General features: G+C 40.8%; 1 protein-coding gene across 2 annotated transcripts in view; it reads left to right on the forward strand.

The window, feature by feature from the left end:
- LOC149146102 (uncharacterized) overlaps nt 1–13,591 on the forward strand; it is a 92,278-nt gene extending 78,687 nt beyond the window's left edge. For both annotated transcript variants that reach the window (XM_089446325.1, XM_089446326.1), the window contains exon 8: nt 12,900–13,591. The gene's annotated coding sequence lies outside the window, so the exon portion shown is untranslated. The remainder of the gene's footprint in view (nt 1–12,899) is intronic.
- The last annotated feature ends 2,795 nt before the right edge of the window (nt 13,592–16,386 follow it).

Below are 16,386 nucleotides of genomic sequence, written 5' to 3' on the forward strand. Positions count from 1 at the left end.
CAGTTTCATCTAAGAAACTGCTAAAATGATAAAAATAGCAACAACTAATAAGAATGAGCATTAAACACTAAATAGCATTATTCTAATACCCTCCCTTAATGCTCAGTCTATTTACAACACTGATAGACCCTCTGAATTTCACAAACTTATCAGGACCAAGAGGCGTGGTGAAGATGTCTGCGGGCTGCTCCGTTGTGGGAACATATCGCAACTGAACGGATCCGTCTTCAACAAGCTGGTGAATGTTGTGGCAATGGGTTTCCACATGTTTTGTTCGTTCATAAAAGACTGGATTCTTGGCAAGTTTGAGCACTCCCTGATTATCACAGAACAAGGGAGTAGGACTTGTTTGGGAAACATGCATATCCGCAAGCATACGTTGAAGCCAAATTGCCTCACAAGATGTCTTAACTGCTCCCTGATACTTGGCTTCTGTTTAGGAGAGAGCCACTGCTTGTTTCTTCTTACTAGTCCAGGTGACAGCACCAGATCCTAGACTAAACACATACCCAGCTGTAGATTTACTGTCATCAAGTGAATCGGCCTAGTCAGAATTTGTGTAACCATTGAGTATAGGATTGGAACTTCGAGTGTATAGGAGTCCATAATCAAGAGTGTCACGCACATAACGTAGCACACGCTTTGCTGCTATCTAATGATCAGCCTTAGGAGCTGACATGAAGCAGGAAATGTAGCTCACTGCAAAACTGATGTCAGGTCTAGTGGTAGTAAGGTAGATGAGGCTGCCCACTAATTGCTTGAATAAAGTTTCATCCACAAGGGGGGAGGATGACTGAGCTGAAAGTTTGAGCCTTGGTTCCATAGGAGTCGTGCCTGGTTTGCAATCCTGCATTCTGAACCTGTCCACAAGATTTTTGGCACACTTGGACTGAGAGAGAAAGATGTTGTTCTCAGTTTGCCAGCCTTCAACCCCTAGACAGTAATGAAGAAGTCCCAAGTCTGTCATATCAAAGGTGCTGCATAAGTCTTGTTTGATCCCATGGATCAAATGTGCAGAGCTGCCAGTAATGATAAGGTCATCCACATAGAGAACCACAAACGAAATATCATCACCAGTATGCTTGATATGCAGGTTTGCATCAGATGGGCTTCGTTGAAAGCCATGATTTGTCAGATACTGATCAATTTTCATGTACCAAGCCCGAGGAGCTTGTTTCAATCCATAGAGTGCTTTAACTAATCTACACACTTTCTGTTCTTGATCGGCAATTTTGAATCCTGGAGGCTGCGTCATGTAGACTTCTTCCTGTAAGTCACCATTTAGAAAAGCACTCTTTACATCCATCTGATGAACTTTCCAATTGAACTGAGCTGCTAGGGCAAGGACAAGCCGTATGGTACTCATCTTGGTTGTAGGAGCAAAGGTCTCCTCATAGTCGATGCCTTCTTTCTGTGAGAACCCTCAAGCAACAAGACGAGCTTCATACTTGTCTAGGGTTTCGTCAGCTTTGTATTTCACCTTATACACCCATTTGCAGCTGATGGGCTTTTTCCCTGTAGGAAGATCAGAAAGGGTCCATGTGTGATTCTTCTGAAGACTCTGGAATTCAACTTCCATAGCTTGTTCCCACTCAGATGTACCCTTAGCCTCTGAATAGGTTTGACGCTCAAAAATACTGTGTAGGTTTGCCATAAGAGCAAAATTTACTGTAGACTACTGTTTGCTCTTATGTCTAGAAGTTCTACCTTCAAGGAGCTCATTATCCCGGAGATCACCAATGGTTTTAGTCCACCATTTAGGCTGGAGAGTAGAGGAACCAATATCAGGAGGAGGTGGAGAAGGCTCAGGAACAATAGGAGCAGCAAGAGGAGGGTTATTTTTTGGAGGAAGCTCAGGTAGTGTATTATCAAATACTGATGCCGCATCATCCCTCCCATTAGGTGGACCTATCGGAAGAAGAACACTGTGAGGCTGATCCTCAGAATACTACTCAGAAGGAGAAGATTGAAAGAATCCTTTGTCTTCATCAAATACTACATCCCGACTGAAGCTAAGACGACCAATGGCTATATCTATCAACCTATAGGCCTTGTAATGATCACTGTACCCTGTCATCATGAGTTTCTGGCTTTTGGAATCCAACTTAAAGCGCTTAGCAGCTGGAATCCAAACATATGCAACCGAGCCAAATACTTTGAGGTGACTGATCTTAGGCTTATGGCCAGACCAAACCTCTTCGGGAGTCTTCCCCTTATCAACCTGAGTAGGTGATCGGTTAAGAAGATAGACAACAGTGAATACTGCTTCAGCCCAGAATTTGTTCGGAACACTCCTGTGTTGTAACATGGAACGAGCCATTTCAACAACCATACGATAGCGGCGTTCGACAACACTGTTCTGCTGAGGAGTGTAGGGTGTAGTTAACTGGCGTTTGATGCCATGAGTATCACAGAAGTTGGAAAAAGCAGAAGAACAAAATTCCGCCCCTCTTTATTTGTCCTAAGAGTCATGATATTACAACCAGACTCTTTTTCAACTAAGGTTTTAAACTTCTGAAAGGTACTAAATACATCAGATTTATATTTTAGAAAATACACCCACATCTTTCTACTGAAATCATCTACAATAAGCAAAAAATATTTGCAACCAGTAATAGAAGATGTATTCATAGGACCACAAATATCAACATGAATTAATTGGAGTACCTTAGATGCGCGCCAAGTTTCTCCATCCTTGAATGAAGACTGATGTTGCTTGCCAGCTTGACAGGCGCCACATACTCCCAACTGCTGAGTTTGAATATCAGGTAACCTTGACACAAGTCCCTCCCAAGAGAGCTGAGAGAGATACTGCATGTTTAGATGCCCATATCGCTGATGCCACAAAGTGCTGATGGGAGAAACACGAGCTGCTAGAGCCACTTCTGGAGAATCACCAGTGTCAAGAACCCTGTATAGACCATGATCCTCTAGTCCCACAACAACCGTAAGACTAGTCTCCCTGTCGATAATAGAGCACTTGTGCGCATTGAACACTACATCAAGCTGAGGAGAGTTCCTCATAATCTGGCTGACAGACAGCAGATTAATTTCCATACCAGGAACATAGTACACATTCAGGAAGATGAGTGTGCGCCCACCAGACTGGATCTGAACTGTACCTCTGCCAACCACTGTGTACTTTTCACCTCTGCCAAATACCACAGAATCACTGAAAGGTGAGAAGTCAATAAACCGGTCATGCCTGTGAGAGAAATGGCGTGATGCACCAGAGTCAATGTACCAGTGAAAAGACGGGAAATGATCTGAAGAACTTTTAGCCATAAAGGCGTAAAAGGCGGATTTTGTCTGCTCGGAATGTTCTGCAACATTTGCTGTCTGATGGGGCCCTCCTTGTTTCTTTTGTTCAAAAACAATCCTCTGTCGGCAATCTTTCTTCATGTGGCCGAACTTGTGACAGTAATTACACTGCACACTTTTCTTCCTACTAGGATCAAAACGCTGAGAAGAACCTTTCTGCTGAAAGGACTGAGGGGATTGATATTTGGTAGCAAAAGCATTTTCTGAGGAGGTTGATGAAGCACCACTACCAAATTGCTGTTTCCAACGATCCTGCTGCAAGAGTTTGGTGCATAACTCTGGAAACTTCAGATCAACATTTGTGGTGGTAATGTTGAGTGTTTCTATGAAGTGTTCATAAGATTTCGGTAGACTTTTCAGAGTGATGACTACCATATCTTTTTCCTCCATGGTCCAACCAATGGCTTCGAGCTGATCTCGAATGTCTTTAATCCTGTTAAGATGTTTCTGTAAAGACATGTTCGTCTATCATGATGGAGAACCACTGATTCTTGAGAAAGAAAGCTCTGCTCTTGTCAGATGTCTCGTGCAATTCCTTCAGATGTTGCCAAATTTCAGCAGTGGTTTTGCCGGAAGGAATCTGCGGTAACTGATCATCAGTGACAGAAAGTTTGAGAAGCATAACAACCTCTCGATTTCGATCATCAAACTTATCTTGATCGGTATCAGCTGTACTAGGACGGAGCTTTTTGGCCAAAACAAGTTGGTCAAGATGCCTATATTCAAAAATGGTCAACATTCTCTGTTTCCAGATGTTATAATTGGTGCCATTAAAGCGTTGGTTGCCTTCCAACATCAGATTGGTTAGCGAAGCCATCTGTAGGTTTCCCAAGATACAGAAAACACCAAATAAATCCGGCACGAATTTTAATGTAGATCTGCTGAAATTTTAATGCAGAAATCGCTCTGAGAGGCTTAGGCAGGAAGAAACTTGGAGAATATTTGTATGCCCAGAAACAAAAAAAATCTGTATTTTCTAAAGAATTAAAAGAAAATATATATACTGAGGAATTGATACGGGTAGGTTACCAGCAATTCGTGGTCTCCATAATTACTTCTTTATGCAAAAAATAGAAGCTATATAACATACCAGACTGTCCCTAAAAATACGTAGCCCACCAGGATGAGCCCACGTGTTATTACGTCTGGTTTCAGAATCTTTGGATTGACAAGATTCGGTCCCCTTGAGAACGCTTCCACGACAATTCTGCCACGACAGTCGACAGCGATGACAAAAAAGAACAACGATGAAGATTCGTTTGAAAATTCGAAACAAGAACCTGTGATGCCTCCTGCTGTTGTTGCAGATCTGCTCCTTCAAATCATCAACTACGTTGCTGTTAATGTGTTGCGGATCGTCGTGGTGCAGTGCTTAGCTGGATGAATGTTGACACCTTTATTTACACATTCACAGATGGTATGCCTGCATTTGCTGTAGAAATGATAAACACATGTGTCTCCACATCAGGGGCGGCTCCTTCGCGTCGACGATAGAGATAGACCCTGGCACATTCAGGCGCTTTTAGCATACGACGACTGCTTGGTGAACGACGACGGAAATTTGGCGGCGAGAGATACTGTATCGTTTGTGTATGCCAACAGTTTTACGCCACGCTTGCAGTCAGCCTGGAGGGAGCAATGAAATGCTAGCAGTCTCGGCTTTTCCCACAAAGAAAAATGTCAGTCTTGTGGTGCAGATCCAGGATTGGACGCGGCGGCAGAGAGCGGTCTTAGCTGATTGCAGATCCGTCACTCCGGAAGTCTATAGTCACCACGACTATCACCACTTCAGTTTGCTGATACGAAACCCAGATTTGCAACAGGGTTTTACCATGCCTCGAGAGGTGGCGTAACTTCTGGCCACAGTAGAAGGTGGAATCGAGTAGGTCAAACAAAAAAAATTCACACGGTAAAAAAAATTCGAACAGCGGTCAAACAACGTCCGATCTAGCATGAAGCACGAGGGAAGTGTTTCAAATCTCTCTGATGACACCAGAAACCCTCACGAAACCACCGAAGAACAACTCAAATAGAAAATTCAAAACCTAGAGAGCAATTTCAAAATGAAGCACAAATTTTTTCACATGAATGAAAAATTATTTCGAAAAAAATTCCCGTGCTTTGATACCATGAAGAGGTTTTCCGTTACACCAAAACCCGCAGGTGTCGATTAACGTTCCAAACCAGTAATTAGGATCCCTAGGTGGAAATTATAGATTTCATAGAGGTGCGGTGATTCTTCCAACACCTCTTTCAAAGGCAACTCAGGGGAATCGAACCTGGGTCCAGGCTCTGATACCATAATGAATGAATGAGTTGAATTGATTTACATGAGCAAAATGAAGCTCAATAAGTAATACAAAGATATTTACAGTAATAGGAACATCAAGTTTCTATTAGGAAATAGAAACAACCAGTTTCATCTAAGAAACTGCTAAAATGATAAAAATAGCAACAACTAATAAGAATGAGCATTAAACACTAAATAGCATTATTCTAATACATACAACGCTCGCTTGAGTCTGCACACATGCGACTCTTTGTTGAAGGTCTCAAATCCTTCCTGCTGTTCAATGTACACCTCTTCCTCAATCACTCCGTTGAGGAATGATGTCTTCACATCCATCTGATGTATCTTCCATCCCATCTGCGCTGAAAGTGCTAGAATAGATCTGATTGAAGAGTACCTTGCTATTGGAGCAAAGGTCTCCTCGTAATCAATTCCCTCCACCTGAGAGAACCATTGGGCCACAAATATGGTCTTGTGTTTCTACATACTCACATATGCTGCTTTCTTTACCTTGTAAAGCCATCTGGAACTCACCACTTACTTGTTTGTTGGTCTTTGGACCACTTCCCAAACACTGTTTATGATAATGGAGTCATATCCCTCTACCATGGCATCAACCCATACAAGTTGCTGCACTGCTTCCTCGAATGAGGATGGCTCAATCTCTATGCTCTCGCTTATTAAAGCCATGTAGCCAGTGTACTGATTTGGTGACCTCCTCTGCTTGCGTTGTGATGTGGGTGCTCCCACATTCTCTCTAGCATCTTGCATCAATCTGTCAACCTTTGTGGTGCGCTTCCTTCCATCTTTGGAAGTCTCTGGATGAGTGGGTGCTTCCACTCTCTGCTCTTGCATGTGGTTGTTCCACATCATCTTGAGGTTCTTCCTCTGGAGCTAAAAGGTCCTCATCTGCATGTAATTGAAGCTCCCTTTGAAGGGAACATCTCATGGCCTTCTCTTCGTCGAACTTCACATCTCTACGAACTAGTGTCATCCTGTGAGATGGAAAGTACACTTGATAGTTGTAAGGTGTATTAGTGTACCCCACAAATATGCCCAACTTAGCTATTGTCTCTATCTTTTTCCTTGCATCCTTGGTAACATGACAGTAAACTGATGAACCAAAGATCTTGAAGTGTGCCACATCTGGTTTCTTACCTGAAAAAGCTTCCTTTGGTATACTCATCTCGAAAATCCAATGAGGACTCTTGTTTTGTAATATACAACTGTGTTGCATGCTTCAACCCACAAGTGCAACGGTAGGCCCTGATCATGTAACATTGCCCGTGCTGGTTCCACAATAATTTTGTTTTTCCTTTCAGCCACCCCATTTTGCTGTGGGTTACGGGGTGCTATTAACTCATGTCGAATGCCTTCTGATGCACAAAAGTTCTTGAATTCATTCGACACATATTCTTCATTGTTATCGCTCCTGAGAGCCTTCACTTTCTTATTAGTGTCTTTCTCAACAACAACTTTAAACTCACAAAATTTAGAGAACATCTAATCTTCCTTTTGCATGAAGAAAATCCATCAATTACGAGAGAAATCGTCTACAAATATTACATAATACCTGTGCTTGGTCGTGGAGGCTGTCGAGAACGGTCCACACACATTTGACTGAACTCTTTCAAGGATCGCTTGCGCTCGACTGTCCTTATCATGAAAGGTGGCTTTGGTGTACTTCTCCAATGTACACCCTTTGCATGTATCTCTCTTCTTGAGTGTACACTTAGGAAGTCCTGTAGAAATCTGTTGCATGATCTTCAAAGCTCTGTGGTGCAAGTGACCCAATCTTCTATGCCACAATTCATCGATGTTTCGGCTCTGCGCCTTCTATGCTTTTGTGCTCAAAGCAACACAATATTCTACATCCAATATGTAGAGATTCTTCACCCGAAACTCGATTCGCCTCACTTGTCTTGAGGCTATGTGACAAAGGAAAACCTTTCCTTTGTTAAATATCACATCGTAGCCATGGTTCCCCAACATAGCAACTGAAACTAAAATCTTCTTTAGATCTGGAACATACATGACATCTTTTAATGTGAGAGGAGATCAGACTCCCTCTGAAAAGTAATAGTATTGATGTTGGTCGCACTATACCTTCCATTATCTCCTCCAAGTCATTGAAGAATTCTTTGTTGCTATCATATGGAATGAGGCTCCACTATTCAGATACCACACACTACCCATCACCGATGTAACCATGCAAGCAATGAGGGTGAAATCCAACTCGAATTGTGAAGCAAGAGCTTCAACTTCCGCTCCTCCCGAGGGCTTCTTGCTGGCCTTCTTGTGTGGACACTTCGTGGCATAGTGTCCCAGCTCATGACAGTGAAAACATTTAATCTTCGACAAGTCCTTCTTCTTGCTGCCCTGATTAGAATCTGATTTGGAATGGGATGACTTCCCTTTCCCTTTCTTTGCCTTTCCAGCTAAGGCCCAATTCTCCTCGTCATCATGCTTCGACGAGGATCCATCTTTGGTGTTTCGATGAATCTCTTCTTGCACCAAGTTGGACCACAAATGCTCTCACTCTGGTAGCTTCTCCCTCCCATTTATTGAATCCCGGTTGCTGTGCCAGTGCTTGGGAAGGCTTAGAAGTGTTAGGCTGACCAAATCATCTTCAACAACTGTAACACCAACACTTCCAAGCACATCTCGACATTGGGTGAACTTGGATAAGTACTTTAGTATTGTGTCTTGTTTTTCCATCTTGATTTTCCTAAGCTTGTCCTTTAGTTCCAGTTTCGTGTGGTCATTGCTGTTTTGAAACAGGTCTGTCAAGGCCTTCCACATTGCATATGGAGTCTCCTTATCGTGGAGGTTCGAGACAATATGATCTCGAACTCCTTCTAGGATAATCCTTCTTGCCTTTGCAACACATTTTCTCCACTCTGTTAGATCTTGAGCATCAGTTGCTGGAGGCTTAGGAATATCTTTGTCTATGAATTCCTTAAGCCCGTTGTCTTCCAACACTGCCTCCATCCTGTCCTTCCAAGCAATATAGTTCGAACTACCCTCAAGGGCATATTCGAGTCTCAATCCGTAGAACGACATCCTGCTGACTTTGAAGAATGATACTGCAAATTCGATTTCACTTGCAAAAGACAAACTCGTATTCTCCTCTTCTAGAGTGATTTCTGCTCCGATACCATGTAGAAATTCCTTGTAGATTCAAACTGCTAATTATAATTTACTAAAACAATAGACTTGAATCTACTCTACTCATCAACGGAAACAACTAAACGATTGCTAAATCATGAAGCATACAAGAGAAGGAATTTAATTAACACATTACACAATGATTTCCTAGGGAAAACCACAGCTAAAAACCCCGACTATATGTATATTGCATTAGTTAGAAAATATGAGAAGATTACAATGCTTTTCTCAAACCCGAGCAAGCTCTGCAGTATCTCTATCTGTCTCACAACTTCCTAGAGACACCAATTTCTCGCTTGCCCAAGTCCCTATTTCCTTGCATTGTTTCCTTGGGAATTAACCCCCTATTAATTAGAGAAATTCCTCAATTGGAATTGCATGCACCACCTGTACAATTAAGATAATTATACAAATGATAGTACACTGTCCCTGAACTTCAATCTCAATTGGGTAACTGTCCGATCTAACATGCATGAGTTATTTATGAGTGAATCATTAGTTAATTGGTTGATCATGTTGATTTGGGGTAGCATCGGATGTGCTCTAGGCCTCAAATTTTGCAGGGAGGCTTGGGCACATGCATTCCAAAGAACCCAGAAACTGTTTTGGGAAATTCCACCTAGAAGATTTTTAATGCGGTTCCTAAGTCTAAACTTAGGAAAATTAAAATATTAATGGGTATTAATCTAATTGTGGGTGAAACTTCTAGAAAAAGACGGAGATCAAGTCAAAACGATCTGAGCCTTTGATTAGGAGTTAATCTAGGCCGTTGGTTGTCCAACAGGAAGATATAAGAAGGGGCTTGAGGGTCATTTGGAAAATACACCAAGAGAGATCAAGAAATTGATTTTCTGAAGTGAGAAGTTCTCAGGAGAAAAATTCGATTGAAGAGATTTCTTGCAGCAGAGGGGCAGGGATAGCTTCCGGAGAGAGTTATTTTCTCAGCTGGAGAATCATCAGCAGAGGGGCAGAGAGTAATCCAGCAGTGGCAACGCTGAGCTAGAGGGGCTGACGCAGAGCCACGCAGAGGCAGCGCAAAAGCCAGTGAGGAGTCTGAAATTTGCAGAGGGAATTCGAGTTTCAAAAGCCGGGAGCCGAGCTGTGAGACTGAGAGGCAGAAATCGAATCTCCTGGGCAACAAATCGACTAGCCAGAGGAGTGATGTAGTCCCAAGAGAGCTTGACGCTGGGCAGACGCAGATACTACACAGAAGCAGCACAGAGGCAGCCAGAAAAGCGAGGGGCAATCATTTTGGGGGCTGGATTAGCCAGGATTTCCAGTGATCTCACAATTCTTTCTGCCAGTATTTCTCTCTGTAATTGAATAACCCCGTGAGGTATTCAAAGATGTATTTAGAATTTGCTACCGCTTAATAATAATAAATCCTTAGAGCTGCTGCACCGATTTTCCCGCATTGGGTTTTTCCGGGGACATTTGTCCAAAAATAACGGTGTCCTGTGTGTGTGTATTTCCTTGCTCAGTTTATATGTTTCAGAATCATATTTAATTTGGTGTAGGCTGTTTCAGTAATTTACTTCAATATTTCAAGAAGAAATCTGAAATAAGTTTGTAATGAGATTTACGATCTAGGTGAAGTAGATTCAACTGGTTGCTGTAGGATTCTAGAGATTGTTAAACTGTTCCAGGCCCCCGCAACAGACATCGACTGTGCAGTCACAGCCGAACTGCAGCAGTTACAGGCCATGCAACAGACATCCACGGTCGTAAGACAGGCTTGCGGGGGCTTGTAACAATCTCCCTCCATTAACAAATTTCACAAAAAATTTGAAAGTATTTCAAAATTAAACAAAGGGATTGATTGATGCTTACCTGAAGGCTTGCTGCTGGATGATGGAGTGAAGCTATATGTTGTATGGGGACCAGTCCCCACCAAAAAATCCCTCGTACCCGACGTTCTGGCATACTAGGGACTTTTACAGAGGTTGGGAATGTCCCCAATTTTTTGGGGACTTCCAAGCTGTTCCCAATCCATCCCGGGCAAATTTTGGGGACTTTCGAGTACCATTCCGCTGTTCCCAAGGAAAAAGCGGTTTATCTGACCCAATTTTGACTGGGCTTTCTTTGTTTAGATAGTTTTGCCTCAAACAATGAAGGTTGTATGGATGCTTATTTCTGAATGTAACCTCCTGCGTAAGTAAAGGCTGCCAACAATGACTCATTTCAGCGCATTTCCTCTTAAGACTGATGTTTCCAAAACTGTTCTTTACACTTACTTTGTCCTAGAATAATAAACCAGAATTCAAGACTAATTTACATCTCAGACTGATGTAAAGAAACCACACTATGTTTAAAGGCTCTAACAAACTTTGCAACTTTGCTAACTATGCCAAAGAAGTTGAATTTGTTTAACTTGGCCATATTAGTAGCAGTGATTGTAAGAAAGGCCCTTTTTGTTTTCACAGGATTAGGAAAATATCTAGTGTGGATGACCTGTCAAACTCGGCTTTTATTTGACAAATCTAACATAGAGGTCAATTTAGGTGTTGAGGTTGGCAATATTAGGAATTTGAGCCAAGGTATGATTTTGACAAAATTAGCATGCTTGCCAACTGGGATAGTAAAACTGAATCTGCTTTTGGATTTGACCAAAAATAACAAGCAAGACAACTAGCTCTATTTATTCAACCCAGGTTTTAATTTGACATTTATGGCAAGACAAATTAGGTCATTGAAAGTTCAAACTAGCAAGATTTAGTGTTTAAGCGCTAGCCATTTGGACCGTCATATAGAGGGATACCCTCCAACTAACTATCATGTGTCACACTAGGAGAAGAGTTCACTTACTCAACACTGCTCTTGACTCAACATCCTTGAACTAAAAACTTCAACTTGAATTTGAGATTTGAGATTATGTATTTGGTTTTGTAATTATTAACATGAATTTCAGATTTCTTAGCTAGTTCAGTAATTATAATTCTATTGCAATGATGTATTTATTATTTATCTTTATGCACATGGTGAATTTAAAATAATAATAATAATATTTATTATATATATGTATATATATTATTGCCGTCCCCAACATGCCGTCCCTTGGAAAATTTGGGGGTGTCCTCTAGCCATAGTGGAAACTTGTCCCCCTGTCCCTGCCGTCCCCCGTTCCCAAAGGCAGTGCAGCGTAGGAGTGAAGTGAGCAAGCAAAGAGGAGTCCTTTAACAAGAAAAATGACAGGAAGGAAAGCTGAGTACTCGCTGAGTCTGTCCGAGTGGCGAGTGTGGTGGGCCGAGTATGGCCAAGTCGCTCATTTCATTGCAGACTCATGCATATCTGGCCCATTCGGTGGGTCGTGCTACATTGATTTTTTTTCCCTCAAAATGACTTATTTAGACAGAGTTCACTTGCATAATAAACATGTGTTTAGGCACGCAACATAACAGTTGTACAAAACAATTTGCAGTAAATCATATGGGCCATAAATGTGATATTAATTCTAGGATTTCTAATGTGCTTAGAAAGGCTATTGGCAGAGAGTTATATGATGTAATGAACTGTGGTTTAGTATCAATACCATATTGTGTTCTGTACAGTTTACATATAGAGGGAAAACGTGTCTTATTCTTTAGGTATAGGATGGAGTGCTTTATTGGCCCGTTGCTCTTCTGTACTAAGCTTTAGGAACATGCATACAAATGGTCCTCGAGAAATTATTGGAAAATGCAGGCATGCAACTATTTGACACCAGATGGAAGATTAAGAGTGAGACAAATTAAATAGATTGACTAAGAAACAATCGAATGACATTGAATTGTTGGCGTTCAACTTTCCTTAATGGTTCCTTGTCCATAACTATCTTTCATTTTAACCACTAATTATTACTATAGTAACCAACCTATGGCTTTGTAAAGTTCATTTCCTTGTGCTAAGTTATACAGGTAGTTTCTTGTGTACCAATAAGATTGAATTCTCTGTATAATTCTTTCATTCTCAAACATTTTTGCATACTGATTTTGTGGTGCCTTCTTGTAAGTAATTGCTATATCATTTTGTTGTCAATTGTTAGGTTATTAATAGTTACAAACTAAGCTTTCGATTCAACTACTAGAATCAAACATACGATCCATGGGTTTAAAATTGCCTGATAAATTTGAGTTTGCTGCAGGTGGCAAATAGACTCTGAATATTAGCTGCATTTGTGGGGGTGACGTATAAGTGAGTGCAGTATATGTGCCATGGCTGATTTAAGAAATCAACAAGAGCATAGAGGCAATACATAACTGGAGCAGACTCTGGAAGTTTTCATCACCGTGCTCTGCTTCCTGCATTGCCACGTGAATCTGTATTACTTGCAAGTTGAGGGTCTGACCCTTTATATTATTTGTAGATACCTGAGGGTGTAAGACTTTGGTCACTATATTTTATTCCAAGGGATAAGTTTTCAAGCATAGAAGCAGTTTCCGTCATTAATCATGGTGGGAGGAGAACATGGTTTCTCCAGAATATCCCTGTTGGTGTTTGACAAGATTTCTCGAAATCCCAAAATTACGAGACAATACTTTGAACCTGGCAGGCAGGCATGCTAGATACTATCTAAATAGCTAAAGGATAAGAGGCTAAAGAAATGCATACCCAATGGATGGATGCAAGATTAATAATTGTCTTTTGGGTGACCATACTTTGGATGTATATTAAACAAAACATTGTAGAGTTCCTCTCCGTTATTATTAATTTTTGAGGATCAAAGTTTTCAACACGTTATTTGCTCTCGTTCTGCCAAGTTCTGGCTTATTGAACATGTGGTAAAGTGGTGAAGACTGAATTTAGTCTTGGCATGTAATGGGAATGCCATTTCTATTTGCAGCTGGCATACTGATTGTTCGCAGTTATGTTTTCCCCTGTAAGCTTCCTGACAAATCACATGACAATGCTACATGATATCTGACTGCTCACCCTCTAGATGCGGTGCCAGGAGGCCATGCAGGGATTCAACGATATAAGCTCAAACGGTTCTGCTGGTAATCTGTCCTGGTGTTAACTTAGCCCTATGATTTTTTTTTCTATGCTGATTGTTCACGGTTATGCTTTCCCCTGTAAGCTTCCTGACAAATCACATAACAATGCTACATGATATCTGACGGCTCAGCCTCTGGATGCAGTGCCAGGAGGCCATGCAGGGATCAGGGATACAAGCTCAAATTGTTCTGTTGGTAATTAGTCCTGGTGTTAGCTTAGCCCTATGATCATGTTTTCACAACTAAACTGATGCAGCACTGCTCTTATTCTTTGACATTGTTTTTAGTTCCAAGAGTCCAGTATTGTATTAGCATGTACAGCATCAAGATCTACCATTTGATGTTGCAGCTTCTTATATTAAGCAACTGTAGGGCTATGGTACTCTTTTGATCAATACTTCTACATCTTGTATATATAAAGCAACTGTAATTCATGCTTTAACCCAAACATAAGTTTATTTGAAGTTGTTGTCCGTGCAAGCTTACAATCAAAGCCATTGCAACAAACAGGATTTCTGGGTTTGGCCATATCTCTGGATGTTGACAATGTGGCCTGAGGTACACTACACATTTCACAAATCTATTCTGTAAGATAACTGTAAGCCTCAGAAATGGTGACAAGAGAAAAAGGGCACAAAAATGATTAATTGAAATTACCATGATAAAGAACTTTTGAGAGAATATTGATGTGAAATGAGATCATGATTGACTGTAATAGTAATACATGCAAGTATTATAGACCTTGCATGGGTAACAACCACAAACAAACAAGGCTTAGATGGTATAACAATGGAATTATCGGTGTGCTTAGTACCAGAGTGAGGTAGGCTGTCTTCACACCAACCCAAAGACAAGGCTATATCAGTATTGAATGCTTGGTTTTTATGATGAATGATAGTTTATATTATCCAAAGTCATCTGTCATGGAAGCATACCTTATTATGCTTTTGTGGAAATCCGTTTCTAATTATCACACTAACCATGGACTGTGCGATGTCTTGTGATGGCTACAAGGCATAGGCCATGCTTTCATCTGGCATTTGTCTTTCTAGTTCAACCTATGCTGTGCTTACTTGCATTTTAAAAATAATATTTATAATGCCTAATTTTGTAGTTAAGTTTTTTTGAATTCCTGCATCATTACTTGTCCAAAGCGTTGGTATATTGGAGGAACAAATGTGTGCCTAATCCTCCCATACATGTCCATATTAGTGAGACTGGAATTCTTTGAGAATTACAGCTACACCAAAATAGGTGTGATATATGAAGTGTGGCTTTTAGGGTGTTAATGCTTGGATTCTCGTTAGAGGAAAAGTCCTTGACCTTTCTTAAGAGGGAAATTGAAAGGCATTATTAGGCAAGCTATCCATTGTCATCTCGAAAGTTGTCCCTCATTTCTGGGTTTAGGAAATGATCAAATCTAAGGGGGGAATTCTCTATGTTTAATCCTTAAGTCTATCGTACAGGTGAGAAAATGGTCAAGATGAGATTTCAACTCATTTTGAATGAAGTTGGTCAAAGGTTGCTTGTAAATTTTTTGAATGACCAATGGTTAATATATGTGCAATTGGTGAAGAGTCTGAAAGTTATTATGACATTTAAACAACTATGTGATTCCATGCTGTGTGAAATCTTGCATATCTGTCATTAATTTAGATAACATGATCTTAGCTTAGGACAGTCACTTCAAAATTCCATATAAGCTCATTTGTTAGTCTATTTTATTTCCATTATCATCTCATGAAACATTATCAATCTGACAGTGGCTGAAGAAGAACATGCAAAAGACAAGCCAAGACGAGTACACAAGGATATGGCTCAAGCCAGGGAAAAACCCCAAGATGGGGAAAACCCTATATCAATTCTTATTATTAATATTGAATGATCAACAAAGAGAGAGTACAATAATCCAAAGTCAAAATGACTTTGACAATTTGAAGATTTAATATCTTAAACAAGTGTAGGGCTCAAACTGTAATACCAATATTTAGTCAACTGTAATCTGGTTAGGGTTGCTTACTGTCCACTATGATTTCATTCATATGATCCAAAGACCCTCTTTTCTACTGCAGCTTTTATTGGCATGCATGAAGAAGACCTTCACTGGCCCTTAGGGCTGATCTGGGCCCATGATAGGAGTCTCAATCCCCTTCACTAAGAAGGTGCAAACTTGCAGCGGCCCTAGGAGTCTCGATCCCCTTCACTAAGAAGGTGCAAACTTGCAGCAGCCTTAGTCTAAAAATCTTTATCAAAACGTCCAAAAACTAACCCAGGAGCAGTACATGAATACAGCCAACCTTTCTGTTCTACAATTCGATCTTGCAAGGATAAATGTTACCCACACAAACTTTCCAGAAATTCCCTCAAAGTCTGTGGTTGCTCTTCTGGAAAATCTCGGCCCTACTTGAGAAGAGAGACCCAAAACAAGCAGCATTGTGTCCTCCAAGAACTTGACTACCTCAGAAGCCTTTTGATGTCTGTAAGATATATCTAATGAGGTTGAAGTTCCCTTCCTTTTATAGGAGTTGGAGAGGGGTTTAACCTGGTTAGTGAACCACAAGCCGACCTTGATGAGTTACCCATGGGAGTTTCATAAATTCAAAAACATGTTTTTCCTTACCCAAAATTGATGATCTT

Source organism: Pinus tabuliformis, chromosome X (genome assembly GCF_031772625.1).
Source record: "Pinus tabuliformis cultivar Carrire ecotype Pingquan chromosome X, CPIR1, whole genome shotgun sequence".
Classification (NCBI taxonomy): Eukaryota; Viridiplantae; Streptophyta; class Pinopsida; order Pinales; family Pinaceae; genus Pinus; species Pinus tabuliformis.